Source organism: Phacochoerus africanus, chromosome 6 (assembly GCF_016906955.1).
Source record: "Phacochoerus africanus isolate WHEZ1 chromosome 6, ROS_Pafr_v1, whole genome shotgun sequence".
Classification (NCBI taxonomy): Eukaryota; Metazoa; Chordata; class Mammalia; order Artiodactyla; family Suidae; genus Phacochoerus; species Phacochoerus africanus.
In genome coordinates this window covers 96,811,143-96,817,142 of record NC_062549.1, presented here as the reverse complement: position 1 = coordinate 96,817,142, position 6,000 = coordinate 96,811,143, and positions in this window count along the sequence as shown.

The following is a 6,000-nucleotide window of genomic DNA, read 5'->3' as shown; positions in this document are numbered from 1 at the left end:
TGGGGAATAAGAAGACAGACTAAATAAGCCATGAGTCAAAGAAGAAATCGTCATCGAGGCTGTCTGTATGCTACAGGACTGAGGAGCAGTGCCTTCAGGATCCCAAGGGAACATACATGTTGAACCTCCACTGTGGCATGCAGCTAAACTACTCGTCAAATGTGAATAAAACCAACTAAGTGCCAGAAACAAACATCTACATGGATCTTCCCTGATGTAGCTTCTTGATGCTTTGCACCAAAAAGGTAAAAACCCCAGATGACAATGATTGGAAATGCAAACAACTATGGGCATAATGGAGAAAAATTATGGTGACAAATTGCCCACCAGCTCTGGGGCCGGCCGGGGGCAGAGGGAGGGAACGTGTGTCTCGGCATTGCTATTCCCAGCATGACAGCTACAGGCACTACACCCTTTGAAACTTAATCTCAGTTATTAACACTTTCTTTATCGTTTTCTCCAGTCCGGACAATCAACCAAGCAAATACATCAAGTCCTTCTTTGTAGCCTTTGCCGACAAGTGTATCTCAGGAGCTAGAAAGAGCACACTGCCTGATGTAGTGCCAGCAGGCATACCAATTTTCCCAAGGAAAGAGGAGGACCAGAAGGAGGTGGAGGAGGAAGGGGAGGGGGAGGAGGAGGAGGAGGGGGATGGGAGGAGGGGGAAGAGGAAACAACTTAAGCTCCCCAAACAGCCACGGAATACAGGAAAGACGTAGGTTAAATACGAAGCAAACGATGAGAGTGTGTCCACCTTAAGGCAAAAAGGACTGTTCCTTTAAGTGGCCCACGGGACCAAAGCATCCATCTCCTACTTTCCAAAAGTAAGGATGCTTTGGGAAGCTGCTTGGGGATGCCGTGAGCTGTGCACGGTCACATCTGGTCCTCACTGGGCTTTCTGTGAGCCAGACACAGGTCTAAACCCTTTACGTGCACTTATAAATGTAGAGCTCACAAGGGCACCTAAAGATAAGCACTATTACTACTCCCCCTTTAAGGTGGGGACACTGAGACACAGAGAGCTGAAGTAAATTGCCCAAGGTCCTACAGTCATAAGCAGCCGAACCATGGAGGGAACTCAGGAAGGTGGGCTAAGGGGTCTGGATCTCAAAATCTCTCCTGTTGGCCTCAAGAGTGGAATGGCCCTTCCCTGGTGTCCACATTGTTCCATCAACCTACGGACACATTATAGAAGATTTGACTACACATGGAGCACGGAAGGTGCATAGTATTCATCTGGACGCTGTAAGAGTCAAGATACAGTGGCTGCACTTTGGGGGATGGTAAAGGCACTAATAGCCTCATCTCATGTAGACAGGAAATTGTCTAACTTTCATAGAGCAAGAAATACACTCTCATATTTAAGTTGACAAGGATAAACGACATAAGAACTAAAATGGAAACGAGGAATATTTGGAGAAGGAGAGTGAAGCTGTGGTCAGGGAAACACACACTCCATTTTCACAGCAGTGAGAAAATAGACTTGGTGGACATTCCCTGAAATGAAAAAAGTGCAAAGAACAAAGGAAACACTTCAGCTGCTTCAGTTTCCCCTGAGGACTGGAGCTAGAACTGAGAGAGTTATAAGGGGAAACTGCCACTTTTCATTCCAACACCTTTTTACTCTTTGATTTGATTTCAGCCAGGAGATGTTTTGTTTCCATTGTTGGAAGTTTGACTGAAGCATAGTTGATTTACAATGCAGTGATCACTTCTGCTGTACAGTAAGGTGATTCAGTTGTACATGCGCACACATCCCTTCTCCTTGAGGTTCCTTGAGGTTCCTTTCCCACATAGATTGCCACAGAATATGGGGACAATGTTAGCAGGTCCCTGTTGGCCAATCATTCCCTATACCTCAGTGAGCATATGCCCATCCCAAACCCCCAGTCCATCCCTCCACCCTCCCCTGTGCCCCTGGGTAACCATAAGTTTGCCCTCAAAGTCTGTGAGTTGGTTTCTCTTCCGCAACTGAGCTCCCTTGTGTCCTTTCTTAAGATCCACATATAAGTGATGCCATATGATGGTTGTCGTTCCCTGTCTGACTAACCATGAATCTTGGGAAGCACAAATACACACAAGCATCTTTGCACGGGGCTAACCCATCCACCCATACCAGTGGCCTCCTCTCCCCTCTCACCTACCCTAGAGCTTTGCTCTCTTGTTGGCCACCGACGTTTTCTGGTTACTCCTCTCCCTCCTGCTCTAAGAGGTAGCTCTTGGGTCTGAGAGCCTATGTGGTTTCAGTCCAGTATCTCTCATCCCTCCATCCCATACGTGTCGAGGACTTAGCTACACTTGCCACTCCTCCTCGGTGCCACATCTCTTTTATACTTCATCCCACGGCAAGCCGGCTTCAGACCCACCATTCCACCAAAGGCTCTCCTGCTAAAGTGTATCACAGCTTTCTGTCAGATCAATCGGGTCCTCTGTTTTCATCTTTTGAGACGTCTTCCCTGTACTTTGACACATTAATCATCACGTCCTCCATTAAACTTTCTACTTGGAGGTTCCCATGGCAGCCATTGGTTCCACCACCCCTGCACTAGGTCTGTCTTCTTTTTGGTCTGAACTTCTACACACCAGGTGGAGCTCCCTGGGCACTGGGCCCTGGACGTACCCACGCTATGCCTTCTCCCGTCATAATCCCAACGACTCCTGAGGTTTCAGCCATCACAAATCAGAGGATGACTCACAGTCTGCATTTGCCTCCCAGAACTCACTTTGGACTTAAATATCCCCTTGCCACGGGACGTCTCTATTCAAATATCCTCCAAGGGTCCAAAAACTGATCATCTTCCTACAAATTATTCCAATCTCCAGTATTATGAATCTTGACATTAGAATAACGCAGGAACTGAAGTTCTCCTGATGTTTTTGTCCCTCCACTACATGCAGCTTACCCAAGCAAACACCCACTCATGCCATCCTGAGGGCCCAAATGTTTCTGGAATCCATTTCAGCCCGTCCATGCAAACTACCATGGCCCTAATTCAGGGCCTCCTCATCTCTGGCTCAGTTATTACCACACCTTCCTAACTTCTCTCTCTCCCCAAGTCTTGTTTCTGTCAAAGGCACCTTCCGCATTGCCAGTCAGGCCAACCCACTGAAAACTCAACCCCGACTATGTCACATGCGTACTTAAAATATTTTAACCTTCAAGGATCAATCCCATGTCCAAGACACTGCCCTTCCTTCCCCTCCAGCCACATTCCTTTTATGACTCCATACCTTGAACTAGGGGCTGTTGCCATAGCTAAGGTCTCAGGATTTGTCTAACACATGGCCCTTACCTCTCCTCAGTGCATTTAGTCATTAATTGGGCCTGGCTGATGTCTACACGACTCTCAACAAAGCCATCACTTCAGTGCCCCCTGGGAGTCGCCAGAGACATTCGGAGCTTGGCTTCTCCCATCATCCACAGCATGTGCCCTGTGCACTCATCTCTTCACCCTCTGGCCTGCAGGCTTGGAACAGGGGGCCTGCATCTCCCCTCTCCACCTTTGGGACACAGGGCCCAAGACCTGCACCATCTTAGGTGATGAATGGATATTGGTGGAATAGAGAAATAATGTTAAGTTCCTAAATTCTCTTATCTTACATGAGCTTCGCAGCCATCTTGAGTTCGGGAAAGAAGAAACTTTAGTGACCACTGCCCTAGTCACTGGAAAAAACTCACATGTAATAAGCACCGCCTTCTATGCCCTCCTCCTTCCCACACACCACCCCTCACTGCCCACTGCTCACTCGATCCTTCTGTGTTATTGACATGCATACAGAGGGGACCTCAAGGTAAACCAGAAGCACCAGGTTTTGCACGACATGTTTCCACAATATTTTCTTAGCCTCTTTGCTTCTATTCTTTATGATGAACACTCCTTCTTGTCCTGCCTTACCTTACCCCATATTCCTGCTTGAAAAACAGTCGCAGGGCTGGTAAATGACTTAAGCTTAAGAACAAAGACCTAAAGGCATCAGTTATTCATGTGGTCAGCTGAATGAGGACCTAATGCATTGGTCTAGGCATGCCGGACCGTGCTGATAGGCACGCCTGCTCTTTGAACAGCAGGATGTGTCCTCTACAGATAAGAGGAAGATGAGCCTCATGGCCCCAAGGGGTTTATGAGAGGTCATTAGCAGGATATGCATTGGCAAGGAGAACCAAAGTCCAAAACTAGACACGCCAGGTTGATGCAGACAAGCACGTGGTCTGCAGAAGCACAAGGGTGATTCTCTAGAATGCTATGCACAGGTAGCTGGCGCCAAGCTTCCTCAATGCAAATGATTGTTCAATGCCGAAAGGTAAGAATAAAAGCTTAATCACCTACCAGCCATGGGGCTTTTAAAACAATTTTGAAAGAAAACCTATATGCTGCCCCTACAACCCCTTCCTCATGTGACATAATCCTCAAGACCACAGTAAAAGCAGTGTGGTATCTTGAGACAACGCTCTTGGTCCCTGAGACATTGACTCCCCCAGTTCCCCCTTTTCATTAGGAGAAATGTCTCTGTGTCTTATTTTATGGTAACTTTTAACTTAAGTATAGGAACACCCGATCATCAACACTCACATTCTGAGCTGGTCTAAACAAGAAAAAGAAAGCTTTATGACCTCTGCTCAAGGAACTTGAAAAAAATCACATGTACCTAAGCAATGCTGTCTCTGTCCTCCTCCTTGCCACACACCACCCCTCACTGCCCACTGCCCACTCGATCCTTCTGTGTTATTGGCATGCATACAGAGGGGACCTCAAGGAAAACCCGAAGCACCAGGTGGATGAACTCCAGGAAGGACAGGACATCACTTGCAGAAGAAACCTGATGAACGGGCCATGGGACAGGATGGTCAAGAGAAACAAAACGAGCAAACCCTGGGTCATTCTGAAGAGCTGAAAGGGGCGACTGAGGGACAAAGAGAGGAGAGACTGAGAGATGCAGAGAGGAGGGCAGAGGACAGGAGAGGAAGGAGGAAGAGGGGAGGGGAGGGAGGGAGAAGGTGAAAGAGAAGTTAAAGGCCACTGCCCGGCAGAGATGAATACCAATTTGAGGATATGGACGTATTTTAAACTCTTTTGCTGCCATGTAATTCCAGTTTGCTCTTTTTAACGAAATGTCAACTATTGACGTTGCAATGGCTCTTGTTTTTTTAGAACTTCAGATTAGTATTTCTTTGAATGCAACCTGTGCTGAAGCCAGAACAAGAAAGTTCAGCTTCCTTCCAAGTGTATGGTATGAAGTTTTGTTCAGCTCTTAGGACCTAAGGTGCAAGTTGCATCGACCTCTTGCATTAAGTAACTACCCCAGGACGCAGCCAGGCACCTGAGCCTACCACGAGCTGGGCTGCTGGATTTGCAGTGCAAAGAGTGGGACTCACTCTAAACACTGTTGAATCTACACCACTTGTGAATGGGCTTGGCAATCAGGTGGACAGACGTTGTAAAGGCTACTCAGAATTCAGAAATCCCGTGTCCTCAGGGGATAGGCAGGCTTTGCAGAGCTTCACATCCAAGGGCAGCATGGGGAGTCTCCTTGTGGCTAAGGATTAAGGTGTCCTCACAGCGGCAGCCTGGGACACTGCTCTGGGTCTGATGGAGAGTTAATGTCTGGCCAGGGAACTATGGCTGCAGCAAAAAAAAAAAAAAAAAAAAAGGAAAGAAAAAAGGAAAAGGGAGCATTGGTCCCAGTGTGAAGTGTAATTTCTGAAGGAACAGCGTCTAAAAACTCCCTCGTGAAATTCGAGGCTAGGAAACGGCATCTGACCCAGTGTCCACAGATCTCCACAATCCCAAGGAAAGAATGTCCTCTGTTGAATGGAGGGAGGACCTGCCTAGAGAAATCCAAACGCTGCCCTCCTGCTGCCGCTGAACCAGGCACTCTGGAGCCTCCGTGGCTGGTCCAGGGCCCCCCATGAACCAGTGGGATCCTGTGCCAGAGTCAAGGCAGCAGCCGGAGGCCTGGGGAGGTCAGCCCATGGAATAGTGCAGTCCCAGGACCCTTGAC